The sequence below is a fragment of the Equus quagga genome, chromosome 16, assembly GCF_021613505.1.
Source record: "Equus quagga isolate Etosha38 chromosome 16, UCLA_HA_Equagga_1.0, whole genome shotgun sequence".
Classification (NCBI taxonomy): Eukaryota; Metazoa; Chordata; class Mammalia; order Perissodactyla; family Equidae; genus Equus; species Equus quagga.
The window spans coordinates 2,647,568-2,671,715 of NC_060282.1; positions in this window are offsets into that span (position 1 = coordinate 2,647,568).

Here is a 24,148-nt window from a genome sequence, read left to right on the forward strand (position 1 = left end):
CTCTTTTCAGAAGGACAAGGACAGATGGTTGGCTGAGGTGGCCTCCGGTGGCCTCTGTCCCCTTTCCAGCTGACTCCCCTGGCATCAGTGTAGTATCTTGATGGAGGGCAGGTCAGACGTCTGCGTTTCCAGGCCCTGCCCCTCTTGCTGTGTGATTCTGAGCAGAGAACTCAGCCTCTCTGATCCTCAGGCACCCATCTGTAGAGGGAGGGTTTGGGGTCTTGGGACCAGGCATGAGGGCGGAGTACAGACCCCGGATGGAACGGACACTCGCTGAGCAAGGTGCCTGTTTCGTGCTCTACCCACTTCCTAGCTCTGCCCTCCGGGGCCTTCCTCCCTCGGAATAACAGGCAAGAATGACGAGGGTGTTGGGGGGTCAGCCCCCAGGGCCCCTCCCCAGGCCTGGGTGGAGGAGGGCAGCTGTGCACACACTCTGCCGGGGCCCAGATCCCTGGGTTTTTCTCCCTCACGTGGACTGCGACTCCCCCTCTGATCTCAGCCGCCCGCATCCACGGCCCCTCTCATCTCTCCGGTCCAAGCAAGGACAAGCCCTTTCGTGTCTCTTCCTCTCTGCGCAGCTGAAAGGCCTTCGCTTTGTCAGAAAGAGCGTTTCCACTAGAACTGACAGCCACACGGGAACAGCAATAAGGGAGTAAATTCAAGAGCAAACGCCGGTCGTGACTTCAAAGTCCAGGTTTTGGATCCAAGGAAACCTGGGAGAGCTGTGCAGAACAGACCTTTATTCCCTCACAGGGGTGGGAGCGAGGAGCGGAGCCCCTGCAGGGCTGAGGCCGGCCAGAGGCACTTTTTACAGGCCTGTTTCATCAAGTCCTGAAAATGATCCCTTGGGAAAGTGTTTTGCAGAACATGAGCCAAGCACAGCAACGTTAAGACGCTTGCTCAAGGTCACACAGCATCAGAGCTTTGTGAATCGATAACCAGCTTTGTTCCAAAAATGAGGTCTGACTTCTCAAACTCCTTGTCTGGTGACCGATCCCAGCCAGGTGCTCCACCCCTAGCCCCGTCCACACCGTGCCCCAGCTGGCCTCCTCCAGGGCCCAGGTCCCACCTGGGGGCATGGCCAGGCTGGCAGGGTTGGCAGGGGGCTTCCCAGGAACAGCCTTGGCCTGTGGGCTCAGGTTTCTGCAGCCTCCCCACAGGCAAGGCCCTCCAGGGAGCCCTGGGCAAGTGCAGCAGCTTCTCCCTTCTGTCACCACATGCCCAGTGAGCCCTGTGCTGGGCGCTGTTCCCTGCAGGTCAGGGAGCTCAGAGGCCCGTGGGGGCCACACCCAAGGAACGGGGCGGCAAGGCGGGTGATGGACAGTCACCTTGGGCCCTGCTCTGCTGGGAGGGGTCCTGAGCCCTGCTGTGGGGGTGGGGGGATGACTTCCTGGAAGGCGTGGCCCTGCAGTGGCTCTGAAATGACCAGGGCTGCCTGGGGACTCCGGCCTTCGAAGCTGAGGACACTGAGGGCAGCAAGGGTCAGGGCCTGTGTGGGGGCTCTGTGGTTTGGCGGGGCTGTGGCGAGGTTTGGGGGACATGCAAGGCCTGGTGGGCCTTTCTGGGAATCTGTGCTTCCCTCGGGGTGAGAGGGGGCTGAGAGGGGCTCCTCCCAGCCCCTCCTTACACATTGTCCCCACGTGTCCCCCTGGAGAGAAGGGGCTCCCCTGAGAGGGTATCACAGATGGAGCCAGCCGGGGTGGCAAAGGGTTAACAGCCAGCCGCCCGGGCTCACCAGGCCCCACTGCAGCACCTGCCTGTTCCCTCCACGGCCAGTTTCAAGCAAGCAACACCGTCACTGACCATGGCCTTGAGCAGAGCGGGCCACCCTGGGCTCCACCGTCTCCAGCTCACCCTCGAGGAAGCCGTGGAGGCTTCGGTCAGGCGGAGAGCGTGGGTGGAGCCAGGGGGCTTGCATGCGTAAGCAGAGCCATGGGCTGCCGGGTCCTGGCCCAGGGCTTGGGGTCGCCAGGCCCACAGGACGTCCACCCCTGTCCTGGGGCCTCTCCCCACCCCCGATCAGGGCCACTGAGACCCAGTCTCAGCCTCGGTCCCTCGGCCTCCGATGCTCCTGCCCCGGCTTCAGTCTTCTCCGTCCTTTCCAGAAGACGGGCAAGAGAAGCCGCTCCCTCATGGGGCACGAACAGTTGATTTCAGCTGATGCTCATATGCAGGACCCATTGTCGCCATAATGATGAAGACGGGAAAGCCGGGACCTTGGAGGCAGGCCGGGGCCTCGGGGAGCCGAGAGCTGCCCACAGGAGCCCAGGCCCCGAGTGCCGGCCCCTGGCTGTGTCCACCGCGGGGAGCAGCGTGGGCGGGGCGGCCTCAGCTGTGCCTGAGACCCGTGGGTGCGTCCAGGACGAGGAGTCGGGTCTGCGATGTCCTGGAGAGACGCCTGGTGGGGACAAGGGCCCCCAGGTCTGTGTGCGCTCATAACAATTCATCCCAGACGGACGCGAGACCGCCGGGCGGCTCAACCACATAGCAACCGACATCAGGCCTCCGGTGCCCTGCCCGGGGCGGCGGCCGCCGGGGATCCACACAGCGGCGGCTTCCAGACCCTTTCCTGGCCGCCGCCTCATTCCAGCTTGGCGAGCGAGCACTTCTGGGGGGCATTCTCCAGGCCTCAGGGCGGCCCTGCTGGCACCAGAAGGTGCACAGAGGCCTGGGGACCGATAATCCAACATCCCGGCCCCTGGCCCGGCCGCAGCCCCGGAACAGGCACCAAAGCCTGGCCAGCTCTGTGCCCAGCTCACTGTGCAGCGTGGCAAAGTCCCTGAGCCTCCTGGTCCATGAAGCGACAGAAAGTAATGATAGTGGCCCACGTGCATTTGGCGCTTCTTGTGGCGTGTCATCATTGCTGCGCTGCCCACATGCTGCCATATTGAACCCTCACCTGGAGGAAGGAGGGGTTAACATCTAGGTTTCCCAGATAAGGAAACAGAGGCACAGAGAGGTTGAGTAACTGGCCTGAGGTCACACAGCTGGCAAATGCAGGACTTGGACTCAAACTCGGGCAGTGTGAGCGGCTGCTCTGTGCTCTGAGAACAAAGGGTGATCATTGTGTCCCAAGGCCTCCCTCAGCCGTGGGGATCCACGACGCTGCGCTCCTGAGACTGTGCATGAGGTCTCATTCCTTCCCTCATCCATGCATCCACGTGGTCACTCCCGGAGTCGTGGCCATGACCAGATCCCAGGCACCGTGATCCCGCGGCCATCACATGGGAAATGGACACGCCCCCCAACAGGGACATGTTAACGGCCCCCCCACCCCCCCGCACTGCAGTTGGTTTCAGGGCCACGACGGTACTCATCCTCCCCTCCTCCGCCACCCGGCCCAGACTCCCCGACTCAGTCACCTCCACGGCTTCCCCGAGTGTGACCTTGGCCTTCTTCCCTGGTGCTGAGGCCCGGCCACCGTGCCATTTCAGCCGGGGTTGCTGTGCCTGCCTTTGGCAGCCATGGCTGGACAAGGGGGTCCCCTGGGGCGTGCAACCACCAACTCCTGGACCCACATGCGTGCCTCGCCGTGCCCGTGCAACCGCGGCCCCGTCCCCACCTGCTGATGGGCTCTGTCGCCTTCTGAGACGCTGGCCCCCTTCTCGCCTGACACTCCCTCGGCACGAGGAGTCGGAAGACACTGGCCGCAGCCTGGTTATAATTCTGTGGACTCCTTCCGTGCCCGCTGGGGCCCGTTTGGGGACCGGGACCTGTAACCTTGCAGAGCCCGAGCTGTGGGGGCAGAAGCATACATGCCCTGGCGGGTCCAGGCAGTGATGGAGGGTGGGCTGCCCTCCTCCCACCCTTGGTCCCCAGTGTCTCCCGTGCGGCACACGGGTCTACATCGAGGTCCCTTATTCAGTGCTGACTCCACATCTGGGGCAGAGTCTCATCCTCGCAGAGAAGCACCCCTGACAGGCCGCTCCAGCCTGCCATCAGCCTGCAGTTTCGGGGTGGTCGGTGTGATGTGGCCAGAGGACTGTGGTCACAGGCTCCACCTCCGCTGTTGTAACGTGGGCCTCCTGGTCAGAAGTGATGGTGTGAGGGGCCCCAAGCCAGCAGATCAAATACCCAGGAGCCCTAGACAGAGCCGCTGGTCGAGGGCTGGCAGGTAAGAAGGCCAAACCCTTATCCAGAAAATCCTCCTGTGAGAATGAAACGCTGGCCCTTCCAGGATGGGAGGGACCCAGTGTGGTCAGTTTGCCACCAAGTGGTCAGTGGTCCCCTCACAGAATAAGCCGTATCGGAGGTTCAGCGTTGGCCTTGGTTGCTGGCGGGTGGCGGCAGGCAGCTGGGTGGCTGCATCGGGAGGCGGGAGTTCGTGCTGCTGGGTGTGTGGGTGGCTTCCTTCTCTGCCTCTGTGGTCACTCATTCATAGGCCATCCGGTCAGCCCTGGGGTGATGATGACCGAGAGTGGCTACCACCTCCTGGCCAAGTCAGCCCGTGCACAGCATCTTCCGTGGTGGACACACTGTGCTGGGCGTTGGCACATGACACAGCGAGCTTCAGCCTTCATGTCCTCCCCTGCTCATCCATCCACACGGACTCCAGAACCCCTCATCCTTGACTTTGCAAGCTTGGTGCTTCCAGACTCCTGACCAACCAGCAGGACCGCTCATCCCTGCCCACACGTCTGCGTACCTTCAACCTCATGCCCCCTCTCTTTGCTCACAAAGTGGATGAGCAGGCGCACTGCCCAGAACTGCGCTCTTGGATGACCTTCCCTCTCCACTGTCTTTCAAGGTCACCCCGAGGAGGCTAGAGCCCGGCTTATACCCACATGCCAACCCAGCCCCCAAACCAAGCTTCAAACTTCTCCTCCTCCTTCATCGAGCCCTCTGGGACCCCAGGGGGCTGCAGGTGTGAGCTGAAGGTGGTGCTGTGCATCGAGGGTGGGGCCACCTGCTTTTGTGGCGTGCTGCAGGCCCCGGCTCCTTGTGCTCGGCCCCAGGTACGCGCAACTCTTCTGGCCGATGAGCATACCTGCCCTGTGACTTGGTGGGCCTGCGTCTCCCACGGTGCCTTGCCACAGACCCCACAACTGTTACTCCCAAATGTAGAGGGTCTGCCATGCCCTGCGGCTGGCTCCCATGTCATTCCGCTGGCACTGCCCCCTGGACCCAACGAGGGCCCTTCCTTCTCCGTGCCCGCTCAAAGCCAGGGCCTCAGTTGGACTCTCCACCGGGACTTGCCGCCAGCTCCAGGGCACTGCGGCCTGGACCCGCTGAGTTTGATTTTGAGCGTAATTCCACAATGATCTGAGAACCTATTCTGTATGATTTCTACTCTTTTAAATTTGTCAAGGTTTGTTTTATGGCCCAGAACGTGGTCTGTCTTGCTGAAGGTTCCGTGAGCGCTTGAGAAGAATGTGTGTTCTGCTGGAGTTGATGGAGCGTTCAATCAATGTCAATTAGACCTCGTTGGTGGACAGTGTTGTTGGGTCTTATAAATCCTTACTGATTTTCTGTCTGCTTGTTCCACCAATTACACAGAGAGGCGTGTTGGCATCCGACTTGAACTGTGGATTTCTCCCTTTGGTTCTATCCACTTGCCACCTGTGTTTTGAGGTTCTGTGGTTGGGCGCACACACATTTGCAGGGGACTCTTTGTTATGATGCATGTCCCTTCTGTCTCTGATCATAGTCCTTGCTCTGAATCTGCTTTGTCTGATGTTAATATAGCGACTTCAGCTTCCTTTCAATGTGTTTGCATGGTGCCTTTCTCCATCCTTTTCCTTTTCTTTTTCCTTTTCTTTTTTTGCGAGGAGGATGGTCCTGAGATATCATCCATGCCAATCTTCCTCTGCTTTGTATGTGGGACGCCGCCACAGCACAGCTTGATGAGTGGTGTGTGGGTCTGCACCCAGGATCCGAACCCGCAAACCCTGGGCCACCAAAGTGGAGGGCACGAACTTAACCGCTATGCCATCGGGTCGGCCCCTCCATCCTTTTTCTTCTAACTCATCTGTATCTTTATGTTCAAACTTGGTCTCTTGTAGCCAGAATACAGTTGGTTTTGCTCTTTTTAAGATCCAGTCTGACCGTCTGTCTTTGAGCTGCTGTGTTTAGACGACCCCCACTTCAAGGGTCGTGGAGAGGGTTGCATTAGACTCTGTCTTGCCACTTTCTGCGTGTCCCATTTCCACTTTGATTCTCTGTCCGTCTCTTTTTGCCTTTGCTGCATTTAATTTGAATACATTTTATGATCCTGTTTTATCCTCTCTGTTGACTTATGATTTATCTCTCTTTAAAAAGATACAAGTGGTTTCTCCAGGGCTCACCCTGTACGTTTTAAAATTACCTTCAAACCCTTCATACATGGTGTGAAGCTCTGAAAATTGGACATCTCCATCGCGCCTCCCATCCTTTCTGCTCCAGCTGTCATGCATTTCTTTTTGCACATTCTATAAACACACAATGTATTGTTACTATTTTTTCTTAGGCAGTTGTCTTTACAGCAAAGGTCAGCAACTGTGACCCCAGCAGCCCGTCTTGGCCAATAGGGGTTTCTGGGCCCACAGCCACGTCCATTTGTTCACCCAGGTGTTGGCTGCTGTCACACTTACATATTTATTTGTTTACAAGGGTAGAGTTGAGTGTAGAGTTCTGTAGTTGCAGTGGAGACCATCTGGTTCACAACACCTAAAATATTTACTCTTTGTCCCTTTAAGAGCAAATTTTCCAACCCCTATTTTAGATCACTTAAAACTAAAGAAAAAATTAATTTTATTTTACCTTCATTAATTTCATTTCCAATACTCTGTTTCTTTCTGTAAATACATGCTTCTGACTGATATATTCCTTCTGCTCAAGAATTTCCTTGAACGTTTCTTGGAGACTCGAGTGGTTAGCAATGAATTCCCTCAGGTTTTGTTTGTGTGAGCAAGTCTCAATTTCTCCTTCACTTTTTTCATGAACTCTATTCATTTTTATCGTCAAAAATTTCAAACCTTTTAAACTTAGAGGGGTGCTATATAATGAAGCTCCAAATAACCATCTCCAGCGTTGACAATGGCTGATTCTGGACCCATCTTATTTCATCGTCCCGCTGCTCACCCCACCCTGTTTTCCCCTCTCTGGCTGCCTTCAAGACGTTCCTGGTTTTGGTATTCAGGAGTCTAAATATTTGTGGGGGAGGAGAAGTATAGTTTATGCTGCTTGGGGTTCTCTGAGCTTCTTGAGTCTGTGGTTTTGGTGTCTTTCATTAACTAAAAAAAATTTTGGCCACTGATTTTTCGTGTATTTCTTCTGACCCATCCCCTCTTTCCCTTATAAGACCCCAGTTATGCATGTGTTAGACCATATTGCCCCAGGCCTCTTGGATGCTCTGCTCTGTCTGTCCGCCTCCCACACCCTTAATTTTCTCCTTGTGTTTCCAAATGGGTGGTTTCTAGAGATATAATTTCAGATTCACCAATCCTTTTCTTGGCTGGCTCCAGTCTGCTGACGAGGCCATCAAAAGCATTTTTCGTCTCTGTTAACAGTGTTTTTTATCTCTAGTATTTCAATTAGAATTTCCTTCTATCTGCTGAAATTACTCATCTGATTTTGCATGTTGTATACCTTTTCCATTAGCACCTTTAACACGTTAATCATAGTTATTTCAATTTCTCTGACTGATAGTTACAACCTCTGCATCATATCTGAGTCTGGCTCTGACAGTTGCTGTGTCTCCTGGGGGTGTGTTTTGTCTTGCCTTTTTGTATCCTTCACAATTTTTGTTGGAAGCCAGATGTATTATTTAGGATGGAAGATGCAGAGGTAAGTATTTTTTATGCTTGGAGATGAGCATGCCTTCGCTTCTGCCAGGCCTTTAGTGTGAGGGTCTGTGTTAATCTAGTCAGGAGCTGGCTGGCTGTGAGGTTTGCTGTTGCTGTGAGGACCCTCCAGGTGCTACAGGCTGCGCATTCTGGGGGCGTGGGCTTCCCTGGGTCTCCTGCTCACCCTGCAGCTGTAGTTTTGATCACAGCACATGTTCCTGCAACACTCCTGGGCTGGAGATTGTATTTTTATTCTTTTTCTTTTCTTTTCTCATCTGCAAATGGGTTTCCACCAGTGCCCCAGGGGACAAATTTTTTGGCTCTTCCTCCCACAGATTAAGGCTTTTTTTTTTTTTTTTTTCTGGTAGGAGAGATGGATCTGAGCAGATTTTCAGCAGTGGCTGACATTGTCTGCCTTGAGCCAGACCACGAGCGAAGCTTTCTCAGGAAGGTCCCGGATCTTCCCTGTAAGCAGATGGTGAGATTTTTGGAAGAAAATCTGCAAGAAGGTACAGCCGTACAGCTGCAGCCCTGGGGCTCACACCTCCATGGCGGCCCACTCAGACTCTTCAGCAGTTTATTAAACATTTCAGCCCAATCCGCACCAGCTTAGATGATGTCCACTCCAGGTAGGCCACTTCTAGGGCCCTGTTTCTCCCTGCAGCCACCTGCTTTTCCCAGATTTCAGGTTACTTCATTATCTTGTGTCTTACCCATTCTCTGATTCAATAAGTCACTGATTTGCAGTTTTCTAACTTTTTTTGGGTAAAAGTGGGAGTGATGCCCTTTCCTACTCTCTACGTCACTGAGCTGAAACTAGAAGTCCTGGAACGCCAATCAACAGTGAAACGACCTAGAAAATGAAGAAACCAAAGTAAAATCTTATGATTTAGAGTCATGGTGGTACCCACCGGGAGCGTCAAATCCTGAAATGTCGAAAGTGGTCATCTCAGGAGACGCATATGGGGGAGCCCGGTGGCGAGGATGCCCATTTCCATTTTGTGTCCCTCTGTATTTTCTATTAAAAGTGAATCACACAATTGTCTCCCAGGAACTGGGTACACACACACACACACACACACACATGTCTGAAGGGGTGGCCAGAGAAGTCCGGGAGGATCAGCGTGGTCCACGCAGTGGTTGTTAAGCAAAGATGGCTCTCAGACGAGAAAGACGTCAATGTCAGAGAGGAGACTTGCTCCGGTGAGCTCTGCTGGCCTGGAAATTTGAAAGCCACTTATGGCTCTCCTGCTTCTTATTTTCCAAAATGACAGAAATTCCAGAAGGAATCCATAACTTTAGGTCTCCCAGGAGCTCATGGAGCATGAACAGCTAACTCTCTAGCTTGGTTACTTGACATGAACCTTTAGAACAGGGTTAATCAAAGTGGCTTCCGGAGCATGAGCCCCTCGGGGTGTCAGCTGCTGTTAGTAAAAAACGCAAGTCTGAGGCCAGTCAAGTTAAAATGCTTGTTGAAACCAAGGTAGATAGAATTTTTGGCTGGAGGACTTTTCACAGCCTTGAATCGGCTCCATCCACAGCGGCTCCCGAAGGGGCCACACAGTATGCTTGGCTTATCAAAACCGTTTAGTCTGGAGATCCTTTTTTATTTTTTGGATGTCTCCTGGAATTGCTGATCCATCAAAGACTCACCTTGAGAAGGCCGATGATGCTATCTGTGTGCCTCAGTCCTGGTTTCCCTGATTCCATCGCTCAGAGGCTCAGTCTTGTCATCTATAAAGTGGGTTTAAAATGCCTTTTGTGATTGTTGTAGAGATTAAGGGCAGCAAGAAGTGGGGAACCAGAGGGGTGAAGCCAGGTCTGCGGCTTCCCCAGTCTCTGCCGCTGGGCCCGCTGCCCCCCTGGCCAGCAGGGGTGCGGGATGGCGGCATCCGTTCCTTGCTTCCTCTGAGGTTCTGGATGAGAACCATGGAGGTCAATGTCTCTGCTGCCGCTTCTGAACCTGAAGGCTCCTGGTGGCCTCCTGCCTGTTGGCAGGAACGTGCTCGGTCTGCAGCTGCAGGCAGATTGCTGTCCCCAGTAGCGGGTCCCTGTGAGCCATCGATTTTCTGGTCCACGCCTGCCCTCACGGGCCCCCTCTGGAAATTCGGGGACAGAAGTCAGTGCTCAGGAAATGGACTCTGCATGCTCAGTGCTAGTCCGCGAACACCTACTGAGAGCTTCCTGATCCTGCCCCTGCTCTCAGGAGCCGGTGGGCCCCGTTCTTTGTCCCCTTTGGTCCTGCTGGGCTACTGTCCATATTTAATGAGCAGTGGAGTCCAGGGTACCAAGGCTGCCAGTCACGTCTGCCTCCTGCCTGCCCTCAGTACCTGCAGTGTGAATGCCATCTGCTCGGGGGCCCTGGCCTCGGCTGCCAGGGACTCGGGGCAGCGTGAGGGGTACAAGATGCTGCAAAGGAAGGCATTCGGGACTCAGGGGCCGGTGGCCGTCTTGCTGGCCATCCTCGGGAGAGTGGCTTCATCCATTCACAGAGAAGAAGGGGAGGCTGGGGCAGCCGAGAGTGAAATCGTGCAGAACAGGCTGGACTGCAGAACACTCAGGCCTTCTCTGGCTCACTGAGTTCCCTGGAGCAGCTTCAGTCCCTTCTGATAGAGAGGAAGCTTCCGGAAGGTCTTATAATTTATCCAAGACCTGGCTGCCGGGAATGGCAGGCTCGGGTCCCAGCCTTTCACTTTGAATCCCACGCTGCTCCCAACCCACGTTGGCTCCCGGGGAAAGACGGCCCCTCTGCGCTCCTGCCCTCACGGAGGAGGGGGTCATCCTATGAGCCAAACGATCTCGGCTGGATTTGGATTTCAACGGTTTTCCCACGAATGCCCTTCTTTCTGCTCCAGGATTCCGTCCAGGGCCCCCGCTGCACTCAGTGGTCAGTGTCCTTTCGCCCCTGACATCTGGACCGTTCCTGGATCTCACCTCGTTCTGCGTGACTTTGACGCTTGAAGTTCAGCCCCTGTCAGGGGCCGAATCAGATGCACCTCGTGGAGGGAACCGTACGGGAGCGTCCGCGGACACACATTAAAACAACCACAGCAATTAATAAAAATGCTGGGAGAGATGCTTTCAGGCTGTGCAAATAGCTCACGTCCTAACATTTTGCCTGCTAATTTTAGATTCCTGGGTGGCTGTCGCCTGAAGCAATTGTCACTGTGAAGTTTCAGGGATGGCTTCCTCTTCTCTCGTTCCTTCTGTGTTTATTTGGCGTTTTCTCTAAGAAAGATTTGTTCCTTCTCCTCAGTGGTTGATTCACCCATTTATTTACATCAGCAAGGACTCATACACTTTGGGTTTTCATCCAATACCACACTAGTTATTTTGTTGCCCAAACGTTTCCAGCTTTGGCCACTGGGAGTGAGTTCAGGTGGCCTCATTTGGTGGCCATTTCTCGTGGCCCATCTTTTTTTTCTTTTTGGGGGCGCTTACTTTCTGGCCCCACAACACGCCCGGGGTATCTGGTTTCCTCTGCTCCAGCTCGAGGATGAAGCATCTAGGGATGGTGGCCTGGGTGTATAGACACCGAGATCCGGGCTCTGGGTGTGAGCACTGCTGCTGGGCGTCCCTGCAGCCGGGAGCTCGTGGGGCAGTGCCAGGGGCCACAGGCACGTGCTCTAACCCACGTCCGGTGCATTTCTGCGTCTGCTCCTGTGTGGATCATCTGCATATGTAGGAAAGTAACCATGGGTTCATCCTGTGGTCTCTGACTCTGGACCCGCCCTACAGGATTTACTCTCGTCTTCCTCTCTTGCTTGTTGGTCCCTTCCATCACTTACAGTGAGAAACCCAGCTCCATTATCTACACTTATTGATTTATTTGTTCAGCCCCAGCGCACGTGCAGGTTCAGAATGGCTGACCTATATCTCTGTGAGAAACAAATTTACCCACTGGAGTCCAGAGTTTACACACGATTCTTTTTTCTCTAGTCTTACAGGATCTGGTCAAAACGCTGCTTCCACATCACATGGGTCAGCTTCTGCTCACCAGCTTTTCTCAGTGAGATTGTGTCATATATTTTCAATATTATCAGATTTGCTGTCACGTGTTGCTTTCCATCCTGGGGGGCCTGGGTGATTTTTTTGTTTGTTTAATTTGGATACAGTAAAGTTCTGTCTTTGGGATACACATTTCTGTGGGGTTTGCACGTTTCTGTGGGGTTTGCACATTTCTGTGGGGTCTGCACATTTCTGTGGGGTTTGCACATTTTTGTGGGGTCTGCACATTTCTGTGGGGTTTGCCGAATGCATCAAGTTGTGTGTTCACCATCAAAGTTCTATTCAGAACAACTCCATCACCCACCTACACGTGGCCTCGTGTGGTTCCTGTGTCCTGCGACCACTTCATTCCTTCAGGCGTGTCTTTTCCAGAACGTCATTTAACTGGCATCCTAGGATATGAGCCTCTTGGGTCTGACTTCTTTCCCTGTGCCCAAAGCATTTGAGACTCATCACGCTGCCACTCCGTCAGATGGGCGGTGAGCGCCCTGCTGGGACACCCACGGCTGGGTCACCCGCTCAACTGTCGAAGGGCACCTTGCTTGACCCCCGTTTGGGGTGATTCTGAATAAAGCGTCTATAAACATTCACATACACGTTTTTGTGGGGACACAAGTTTTCGGCTCATTTTGGTAAACACCTAGGACTTGGCGTGGGCTCGCCAGTCTTGGGTAAGTGTGTGTAAGTGGATAAGTGACTGCCAGATGCCGCCGCGTTTGCGCGCCCAGCAGTAGTGAAGAAGAGCTGGTGCTGCACAGCCTCACGGGCCCTCGGCGTGGGCGGGCGTCTCGTCTCCTGTGTGCGTTCTGGTAGGTGCATGTGTGGTCTTCTCGGGGTTTCAGTTGCATTTCTGTGAGGATGATGACGGGAGCGCCCTTTGACGGGCTGATCTGCCATCCACACGTCTTCTCGGGTGACGTGTCTGTTCTCAGCTTTTGCCCATTTTCTAGGGTGGACGCTGCTTTCTTGTTCTTGAGGCTCTCCGGCCCGGCTGGCTGGGACAGGCCCTACCAGGCTCTGCCCGAGGGCGGACACGTGTCTCTCAGGTCCTCCTGGGCAGTCTGTCTCTGGCCTCGGCTACTTCCTTCCCGCGTGCCCTCGGCTCTCGGGGAGCCTCTGTGGGTCCCTAGAGCTCTCTCTGGGCAGCCCTTTCCTGCCCGGTGAAGCAGCTTGGTCCCCCTGGAAGCCCACCTCTGTCTCCTCATCTCAGGGGTCCTGAGCTCTGCCCGGTCTGTCTCCCTGAGCCACGGCCTGGACACCCGCCCCGCAGAGGCCCAGCCCATCACAGCGCTCGACTCGCTTGCTTTCCATCTCTCTGGGATCACGGTCCCCCATTCCCTGGTGTCCAGTGTCTTGAAAACCACGATTTGCCTGTTTCTGTGTTGTTTTACTCGGGAGGGTAAATCCAGTCCCTGTTACTCCATCTCGGGCAGGCCTGGGTGCAGCGTCCCAGTGTTTTACAGTTTGCAAAGTATTTCCACATCCGTCATTCCCACTAATTGTCCCAACAACCCGGGAGGCCAACACCATTCCACAATTGCAAACGTTTCGGTGTAGGGGGCAAAGGTGACAATGTTGGAGTCCAGAGGTCAGAGTTCAGGTACTAAGTGTCAGAGCTGAAGCGGCACCTCTGGTGTCCTGGAGCCAGCCAGGGTCAGCGATCTTTCTAGCAAGGCCCGCTGACCAACACAGGTAGGGGTTTCGCTGCAGCTTTGTGGGGGGAGGGGCGAGAAGGGATGGAGGGGGACGGTGGTCAGGAGATGCTCAGGGAAGGCGTGGGACTTGACCTGAGCCAGAGTGGGTGACCTTGGGGATAAAAGAAGAGCAGGGACTCGTCCTTGGAGGTCAAGCCAGCCACGGAAAGATGAAAGGTCAGGAGGAAGAGAGGCGCTGCCCGGGGACTTCACTGCTGGGTGATGCCCATGCCCTCTCTGGTCCCACTGTGCCTTCAGTTTGAGGTGCAGGCGCTGAGTTTGTCTCTCTCGGGATCTCAGACCCCAAAGATGGCACAGCTGTAAAGAACTAAGGACATCCCTGTGTTCTGTGCTCCCTCCTGCCTTGTGACAGGTGGGGAAACTGAGTCAGAGAATAGCTGGCTCGGTGAGTGACAGAGTCGGGGCTGGAATACGGCTTCACCCACAGAGCTCGCTCCTTCCTTCACACTCGCAGCTTCTTCGCAGTATTTTCCTTTGCAGTTACTTATTTATTAATCAATTTTTTGCCCTCGGCTCATGCATTTTTGTGCTAATATATAATTAGCCAGCTCTGATTTCTCCCTTTATCTTCAGGGCGCTTGTTTATTTTAGCCCCAGAGTGGCAGGCAGAGAGGGAACATCTGAACGGTGGAAACACTCCAGGAGTTCAGCCACAGGGCCAAGGGCTCCATCAGGTGTAAATACGGCGGTGCTGTGTCAGACACGGCGCTCCCACTGCTCGGAGGTGCCCGTCACAGCGCTCAGGCCACAAAGCCGCGCGCACCTTCGGTTCCTCAAACTCTACAGACCCGAGTCAGGGCCGGGCTCTCCCGGGGTGGGCTGTGTCTTTTACCTTTGCCTGGGAACCCGCCTCAGCATAGCCAGCTCCTCGTATCATTTCTGGTCTCTCCCCAGCTCCCCACCCTGTCTTCATACACACGGTTGGTGTGTTTTCATCAGCAAAATGCTCAAGCTGGGGAGACAATTCTTAAGACCCTTGTGGCATTGACATCCCGGGATGTTGTTTCTCCCTCAGCAATAGAACTCTGATTCCTCCTCCAGGGCCCAGGCTCAGGCATCCCCCTTCCTGTATTCGTCAGCTGCTGGTGCTATGATGCTGAGTAACTGACACCCAGATCTCCGTGGCTTACAACGCCCAGCATCCACTCCTCGCTCACAGGTCTGTGGGCTGTCTGTGCTCTGAGGGGTTTGGCTGGGATCAGCCAGGCTTAGTTCCAGGCTGTACATGGGGTTCAGGTCTGTCCCACGTGCCCCTCATTCTAGATGTGGCAGCTCCCCAGGGCACATTCTTCCACATCCAATGGCAGAAGCACGAGATGCCAAACCAATCCATGCAAACACTTCTAAAGCCCCTTCTCACATCACGCAAGCCACGTGGCCACCCGACATCAACGGGGTGGGGCTGTCACTCCACATCCTCAGTGCCAGGCACCACAATGTCACGTGGCAGAGGGAGGGAGTGAACCACTGGGGACCTGGGGACAGTAAACTGCCCTGGCTCCAGTTTGACCACGGTCTGTCTTGTGAGATTTCAGCCCCTCTGGGGAGTCAGCTCCCACCTGCTGCAGCCCTGGGGAAGCCCTGCGTCCCAAGTCTTCCATTTTTGCTGATAACGCTTCCTGCGCGTCACCGTGCTTCTGGGGGCTTTCCCACGGCATTTGGCCTGAGGGATGAATGCCCCTGCCTGGAGGAGGAGGCACGTCTCATTGGAGGAGATTCACGCAGCAACACCAAATGGCTCGCCTGGGGCCCCGATTCCCCCGCCCGTTGACGGGATGAATCTGTTTTTTTCACTGACTGCCCACATTGCCTGCCTGACAGATTTTGCTCCGTTCGTGGGTGCTGAAGGGTGCGTTACTCCTGTTTTAATTGCATTTCCCTGATTAAGGATGATGTTGAACATTTAGGAATCTATTTATTAGCCGTTCACACTTCCTCTTCTGTGAATTGTTCTCACCTTTGGCCCACTCTTTATTTTTGCTTCTAAATGGATGGACTTTTTCGGATGGGTCATCAGGGCTCCCTCTGTTGCCCCCTTGCTAACCCTTGTCTGCTGTGGCACCGCACCTGTCTTTTCCTTTGTTTGCGGAGCTTTTGTTGTAGAAGACGTTTTAATTTTAACGGAGTCAAAATGACTCTTCAGTGAAGGTCACGGGCTTTTTATATCTCCTTTAATTAATGCTGTCCCGTCTCAGATGCATGAAGACGTGATCCAACATTCTCTCCTTAAGGCTTCCTTCTGCACGTTCAGAGATTCATTCCACCTGAGCTTTATTTCTGTGTACAGCACGAGTAGGGATCTTGGGTTATTTTCTCCTGGAGAACCAGCTGCATCGCTCCACGTCACGCACGGCTGCGATAATGCTGCGTGGACGCTCCTCCGCCACCTATCCAGCTCCCCAGGTGCAGACAGCCCCGTTTCTCGCCCCTGTGGTCTGTTGGTTAATTTTGCCTCTTAGCCCCGGGGACACGTGCCTTGGGCTGCCGTCACTCCCTGAGGGTGGACTTCCGACGGGACAGACTGACCTCTGAATCTTGTCTCTTCCAGACCTTTATTTTTCCTTATTAACTTTCTGATTCTCTAGGAAGCTCCGTGAAACGCCCTATTGAAATTTGATTGGAATGTAATGACTTTTTGAAGACTATTTTGGGGAAAATTCACATAGTAATGGTGTCAAGTTTTCCGGTTCATGGACACGGTGTAAGCGGTTGTTGCTGGAGCTGTGCACTGAGCGTCCTGGTGTCTCCCAACTTCCAGAAATAGGCAGGTGGCACTTCCCGCCCAGGGAGGCGGGGCCCCACGACTCCCGCTGGTGTGGTGGCAGCGACGTGTGCACTCGCCGGGCAGAGCACGTCACTGCAGAGCTCCCCCATCCCCCACCGCCCCCCGCAGCCCCTGTGGCCTCCGACGCTGGAGATGGTGGCTGCCCTGCAGCCTGGGGCCTTCCGCAAACCCACAGCGGATGGGACGGGTGGGCGAGGCCGGTGGTGCGCCAGGGCCCCGGCTGGCACGGGCTCGTGAAAACCACGGTTGACTCATCTGGAGTTTGCAAGCTGTTGTAATTCACTGAATTCTCTCGAAATCCACCATGGTGGGGACAGTCACACCACAGACATCTGCAAATGCAAGTGCAATAAATCAACACTTTTTTTCCCCCTGAAGAGTAAGTCTTTTCATTTTACTTAAAAACCTTATTGTTTTTCCAGAGAGCCAGTTGCTGACCACAAGTCAGCACGCCCCTGACCACACGGCTGCTGGTCAACCCTCTGAGATCCTGGGGTTGTTTCTACCTCAGGGTATGTCTTCACTTACCGGAGCGACACCTCTCTCCGTTAACTCAGACCTTCCATGTTCTTCTGTAATACTTTATATCTTTTTCCACAAAAGAGAATCTGTTCCCCAAATCCATGTCCCCACTGTACCCCACTCCCTGCGGGGGGACACCCAGCTGTAGCCTCGGGACCTCATGCAAATCCTCAATGCATTTGTGCCTCAGTTTCTTTTCGTCCTCCATGTGGGCAGCTCAGTGGCTTCCAAACATCGCCTTTCTCGAGAGTCATCACAGAACCAGGGGAGAGGAGCGCTGTTCTGATGGTGTGGCAGGGCCCCCCGGCCTCTCCCTCCCCTGGTGGATGCTGCTCCTCGTCCTGGTGGGAGCCCTTCCCGGCTCCTTCCAGTGCCAGCACACGGGAGGAGCGGCACGCCAAGAGGTTTCCCAATTGAAGTCGAGCCAACCTTTAGAAGTTTCCTGAACTTGTCCTGACCAGAGACCAGGGTCTCCCAGGCCCCGGCTGCCGTGCCCACAGGAGGCGCCTTGAGAGGGATGCCAGTGAGCTCTCTAGCCCGGGTGAGGGCACCTGGCTGGGCCCCTCCCCCCTCAGAGTCTGACTCTGACTCTGGGTGGTCAGGCCTGGAAACGATGTGCTCCTGGTTCTGCCTGGGGCAATTTGTCCAAACCAAACGTTCAGCCTCCAAAGGGTGTTCAGAAGAACCAGAACCTCCACCCCTTGTTAGATGATAAACAAGCTGTGAGGGTCTGAAAAATAGCATGGGTGGCCTGACCCGCTTGTGAGAGAAACCGTCTCTCTTCCCTCCACCTGCAGCCCCAGGGCATTTGCACGTCCACAGCAATCTTTGCAGGGTGAGGAAATGGTGATCCTGAGCTCTTTGTTCTCTGCTCATGTTTTCTGAGTTTCACATAAGAAGTACCAATAGCTTGTCTAATAAGAAACATGAAATAAAGCAACAAAAGGAACCGGTAAATAACATTGGTGCTTAATCTTCAGCTTCTTCAAACCAATTAAGCTCTTTGCTTTTCCCCACTCACACTCAGCATAGAGCAGGAGCGACCCAGTGACAAAGAATTGGGAATAAAAAAATAGAAGAGAAAATGCGCTTGCCATTTCAGGAAAAATTGCAAAACTGACTCTTAACACGCTAAACTTAACACTTCCACAGTCAGTGACGGCAAATACTCATTTTTAACCAAATAGCTTGTAACATATCATTACGGCTATTAACTTGTTTTTGGCCAAATTATATTTGGCCACTTTCTTCTCGTCGAAATTGCTTTTGGCCAGATTGCATCTTCCTCGTGGTTTCCTGGTCTGTAAAAAAGAGATAATTGCATGCAGCTTAGAAGAATCAACGAGGGATGTAAGCGTCCAAGGGCTTAATCCCGGGCTGGCACACAGCCGGCGCCTGAACCACGCCGCTTCCCTCCGCTTGGAAAGCCCCAGCTCCAGGCCGGCTTGCTATTGTCGGTGCGAGAGCACAGGCAAAGGTCACCTGTCCCCGACTCCACGTGGCTCCCGGGACCATCAGTGCTGAGGATCCTGGGGCCAGCGCAGGGCATGCGGCCGGGTGTCGTCTCCGCTCCCGCGTCAGAGGTGCTGCTTGCACCCTATCAAACGCCACCAAGGCTACTCAACATCACAATTCTCTTGGGAAATAACGTCCCGTTCTGTTAACCACAGACACAGGGGATTCTGACAATTCTTTAAAAAAAAATAGATTGACCACTGTGGGCCTGGCACGGGGCTGGGGCGGGAAGAGGGGGTGAGACAGGTGCCTGCCCAGGGGCTGCCAGGAGGGGAGTCCCCGAGATGCCCGTGTGCTCTGAACCCTCCACCTGGGCCGGGGTGTATCAGCCGGCTTGGGCCGTGGTGACAAAGTCCACAGCCTGGCGCCTGAAGCAACAGGAGCCTACGGAGTCCGGACGTCCAAGGTCAAGGTGTGGGCAGGCTCGGTCCCTCCTGAGGCCTCCCTCCTTGGTGTGTAGATGGCCGTCTCCTCCCTGTGTCTTCACGTGGCTGTCCCTCTGTGTCCTGATCTCCTCCTCTTATAAGGACACCAGTCACATCGGAATAGGGCCACCCTAGTGACCTCATTTTGTCTTGATCACCTCTGTGAAGGCGCCACCTCCAGTCACATCCTGAGGAGTCAGGACTTCAACATACGGATTCGGGGGGACATAATCCGGCCCGTCACACAGGGTTGGCACTGTGAATGTAGACGGGCGTGGGGCAGACAGCTGGGAGGGAAAGCAGTGAAGGGATCGGCTGAACCCTGGCTCTGGTGACAGTCCAAGGCTGAGGGGCTGACTGTGTCCCTGTGAGGCCCCGAGCCGGGCGGCAGACCCCTCCTGGAGCCCAGCTCTGTCCTGCGCCGGAACCCCTCCAGGTTCCCTCCTGCTGAGCGGGTTTGCAGGCAGAGAAAGGCGAGCAGCCGTGCCCGGGGCCTCTGAGAGGGCCCGCGCCTGATGACTCCTCTCTCTGCTGATCCTCCGCTCACTCTACAGGACCCTCCCCAGATGTCCTACACACAGCTGCTTATTCCCTGAGGAAAAGCCATCACTGAAAAGCGAAGACCTCAGACGTCTGTGTGCCACAGCTGCTGCAGCAAAGCTATGCTGCCCCTGCTGACCCGTGAGTCACCGACTGCAGCAGCTGGAGAGCATGTGACAGTTAAGGAAAGCTGCCCGTGGCCAAGGTGGACATGGGGCATGGCCCTGGCGGGCGGGCCCCCGGGAAGCCCCCAGGGCTGGGGCCCCCACACCTGCGTGCATCAGATTTCCATCAGGAGCCCAAGCCTCCCAGGCCCATTGAGCCAGAACCCCCAGGATGCTCTGGAGTGGACACTTGTGCAGTTTTGGAACCACTGAACTGGCCCCGTGTCATCCAGTATTACGGATGAGGAAACTGAGGCTCACAAGGTCGAAGAGACACATCTGAGGTCAAATGGCATGTTAGCACCAGAGCTAGGACCCAAACCCTGTCTCCCCCAGTCCCGGGTCTTAGGGCTTTGGTGGGCGCCTTGGGGCTCCAGGCACTGTGATCTCCACAGCCTGCCGCGCCCCGGGCCTGGCGCCTGCTCACCTGCTGCCTGATGGACGTACGGGCAGCCAGTGACACTCTACAGCGTCCACTCCCCAGTGCCTGCTGCATGGGGTGCCACGGCTGAGGGGGTCCCGGCCCTCTCCACCAGCCCCACTTCCAGCCATCGGTCTGGTCACTTTTGCATCCCGCAAGCAGGGTTTCGTCTCTCGCTCGTGTCCTAGAGCCAGAGGGCAGGTCTCGACTGGGGGGTGGGCTGAGAGCGCCCTCAGAGGAGAGCAGGGCACAGGGGCAGCCTGGCACTTTAGGGGGTGCAGAGCTCGGATTAGCTCCAGGGAAGCACATCCTCTGAGCCGGGTCCCGGGACCGGCCCCCAGGTGAGGGCCTGGGCCCTGCAGCAGCTCTGGCAGCCAGGGAGCGTTTCTCCAGGGGGAGTCCGTCACCTTTGCTCCCTGGGGCTCTCCTGCTGGTGGCGTCTTCCATGACAGACACAGAAGAACCCCGGGGAAACGGGTGTTGAATGCATGTGTGAGTGTCTGACCCGTGGTCCTGCAGCCCTTCACAGCTCTGGCTCCTGATAGATTCTTGGGGTTCCTGATCAGTTCGCTGGATGCTGCCCCCAGGGCTGGAAGGTGGGCGGGACCTGAGTTTGCAGGGGCATCGTAGCACCTGGCACTGTGCGTCTTGGGGTGGTGACCGGCATTCCCTGAGCCCCCACGGGAAGGGGCAGGAGGCCAGCATCAGAGCGCGAGCAGGCGACCTGTCTGAAGCCGCTGGCCCTTGTGTCAGTTACTTAGTTTTTTCTGCCTCAGTTTCCTCGAGTGTAGACGGGGGTCAGGGCATCCAGCTCCGGGGCTGCGGTGAGGGTTCAATGACCAGGGTCTGTGAGGTGCTTGTTATTGATGCTGAAACAGTGAACCCTCAGGCCTCAGGGGTCAAAGGCCAGTGCCCCCTGCCCTCAGCGGGTAAATAAAGCCCAGAGAGGTCAAGTGACTTTTCTGCGTGTACACGGAGGCAGAACCACCCACAACTGGCACCTCCTTTTGCAGAAGGCAGCATGGCCCTCTGGAAGCAGCACAGGCCTCCAGCCAGGCCTCTGCCAGCCATGACCTTGGGAGCTATGACCTTGGGTGGCTGCTGTCCCCCGTCTGGCCACAGTAGCCCTTCCTGCATAGGCTGGTGTGGGTCTCCAGTGGTCATTTACAGGTGAGTGCTGTCACCTTGCCCAAGTTTTCCATGGGAGCCCTCTGGGCTGGGGGCTGGGGCCTGGTTGCTGGGTGGAGGGGGGCCAGGAGGCGAGGGGTGAGATGGGGCAGTTGGGGTGGGGGTCGATGATGCGGGTCTTGAATGTGAGAGGGTGAGGGGAGCGAGCTTGCTGCCTTTGCAGGGTGGAGGCACCAGCAGCGTGGGTGCCTCCTGGGAGCTGCAGGAACACAGAATCTCGGGCCCGGCCCCGGCCTGCTGCCTCCGAGCCTGCTCTCCAAGTGGCTGCCAGGGGAGGTGTGTGCATGGCCAGCTTTGAGAAGCAGGGTGTGGAGAGAGTCCCCTCTCCAGCCTGATGGCACAGGGACACGGTCAGCAGAAGGCACCAGCCCCAGTGTAAGCCCCTTCTGCTCCTGAGCCCCCTGTTCCTCATCTTCCTATCGCTCCAACGTTCCTCCGGCCATTTGGCCTCCGCCCTGCACCCTGCATCTCCACAGCCTGGGACCCGGCTGATGGAGGCCTGCCCTCCCCATGTCACCTCCCCAGGCTGTGACAGCTGGGGCAGGGCTGCCATGGTGCCACAACTTGAACGAACCCTGAGAAGAATGAGTTGCCTTGTGCCCCAAGGAGCCACTGCACTGTCGGAGGTAGGAGTGGCTCTTCCCGAAAGGTCAAAGATGTCATTTGCGCGGAGCTGCTGGCAGCTCTGAGAGGTAAGGGCAGGGATGCGGCAGAGGAGGGAGCCACTGTTAGGGAGGCAGCCGCGCCTCTCTCGCTTGACTGCCAGCAACGTGAAGTTTGGGGTTGCCAGGAGCAGTGTTGAGAAGGATTCTGAGGTCCTGTGCAGGCTCAGCAGGCAAGGATGTTGTGGCTTCTCAGTAGCGGACAGAGGGCAGAGGTGGGCTCCTGTGCCGATCACCTGGCCTCTCTGATTTAGACGGAAGAACTCTGGGGTCCAGCGGACTGGTTCACTCCCCAGGCTCAGCGCTGGTGGACTGTGGGGGCCTTCCTGCCCCCGGTTTCCTCAGGGTTGTTGAGAATGGGGACACAGAGCGGGGGTGGGCTGACTGGCCCAGGAGGGGGTCAGGGCCGGGGAGGAGAACTGGAGAAGGAATGGGGTGTCATCAGGTGGAAACTGGAAGGAGGCGGGGAAGGACCTTCCGGGCAGTGGGAACAGCAGCGCGAGGCCTGGAGCGGCAGAGCGGGCCGTCAGTGTGCCTGCAGGGGAGGTGCCTGTGTGGGAGGCTGCAGAGGGAGGCCGCCTGCAGGAAGCCTTCTGGGACTGCTCCAGCCCCCGCTCCTCCCCTCCCCCAGTGCAGCCTTTGCTGGCGTTTCTGGCCCTGGCTCCGGTGACGCCAGCCTCCTGGTCACGTGCCCACACTGTGACTCTCGGCTGTACCTCCCGCTAGCTACCTGACCTGGGCCACAGTCAACTCCACCACGCCGCAGTGTCCCTCCCTGCAGGATGGGGACCACGGTGGGAGCCACGGCACAGAGGAGTCTCAGGTTCGAGAGCATCAAGTCCTGATAACGGCATCCAGCCCAGCCTGCGCTCGGGCAGCGCTGGCTCCGTCCTGGTCGGCCTGGGAACATCTCGTCCCTCGATCGCATTCCGCGGTCAGGGGTTCCATCCGCTTCTTCCATGTCACCCGGGGACCTAGTCCAGCTCCAAGTCAGTGAGAGCTACTCCCCGGGACACTCCACAGGCCTCGCCCGCCCTGCTCGCGGAGGGCTCACCGGGCCGACCCACCGCCTCCTCGGCGTTCTTCTTTTCTCATGTTTAAAATAGGTTTTTCAATTATCTTTAAAAATAATGTAAATTTTCATTATAACAGTATTGCAAACTCCTAATTAAAGAAAATAAAACCTTCCAATACAAACTATTAAATTCAGGTGTTTTCACTACCGTTTTGTTTTCTGAACAGAAAGATATTTTAAAAATTATTATTGTATTCAGAATTTGGTTTCTACTTTTCCCACTGACGATTATAGCAAAAGAAAAGTCCTATTTGTGTACTGTTTTCATGAAGATCATTTTGAAGAGTCCCAAGTATTCCAGAACACGAGCGTGTTATAACTTAGTAAACTGGCTCCTTTGTTGGAGAAGTAGGCCATTTCTAAGTTTTCTCTCGCATGAATAATGTTTCTATGAGAATCTTTGAAATCAACCTAATCTACAGGATTATTTTCCTATTTTCCAGGATAGAATTCCAGAAGCGGAACCAGTGAGCATAAGAGCATTCACATTTTAACGCCTTTTTTCTTGCGTGCTTTGATTTCACCATAATGTTTTTGCTTTTTTATCGTGTTAAAATATACACAACATGAAATTTCCCATTTTAGCCATTTTCAGATGTACAATTTAGTGTATGAATTGCGTCCACGTTGTGTAGCCGTCACCACCACCCGTCTCCAGAGCGTTTTCATTTCCCCTCTTTGAAACTCTGTACCCATCAGACAATAACCCCATTCTTCCCTCCTCCAGCCACCCATCTCATCAAGTTCAAGTTTCTTAGGAAGCAGGATCGTTCTCTCACCCTCTTATCCATCCAAACACACACACACGCACATCCACATGCACACACCCGTGCACACCCCTGCCCCCAGGCCAGCGTCAGGATCCAGGAAGTGGAGCGCAGAGGTGGGGACTGCCCTCCAATCTGGGGAGGGGGCAGCAGGAAAGCCTGAGACCCGGAGGTTGAGGAGGACTTGGCCAGCGAGCCCAGGTGGGGAGCGGGGTCTGTCCAAGGCCGGTCTGGAGGGAGGGGGCTCTTTGAGCTCAGAGAACTGCAGGTGGTCCAGCGAAGAGGACCATGCGATGAGGAGGAGGGCGCCTCAAGGGTGGAGAAGCCATCAGGCACCAGGCCGCCAAGAGCTTCGTGTCAGCCACATGAAGGACTGGGGAACCATGGAAGGTTTTAGGCAGGAGGCAGCAACGTGATTAGTTTGCCTTGAGGAGAATCTTCTGGATGCAGCCAGGGGTTGGGTGGATGGACACTTGGATGCAGATGGGACGGGGGCTGTGGGATGTTGGGGAGAGGGAGGGTGGGTGCACCGATCTGGGATAGGAAGGAGGGGAGTCAACTGGAGCTGGTGGGGGCTCGCCATGGCTGTGGAGTGGAG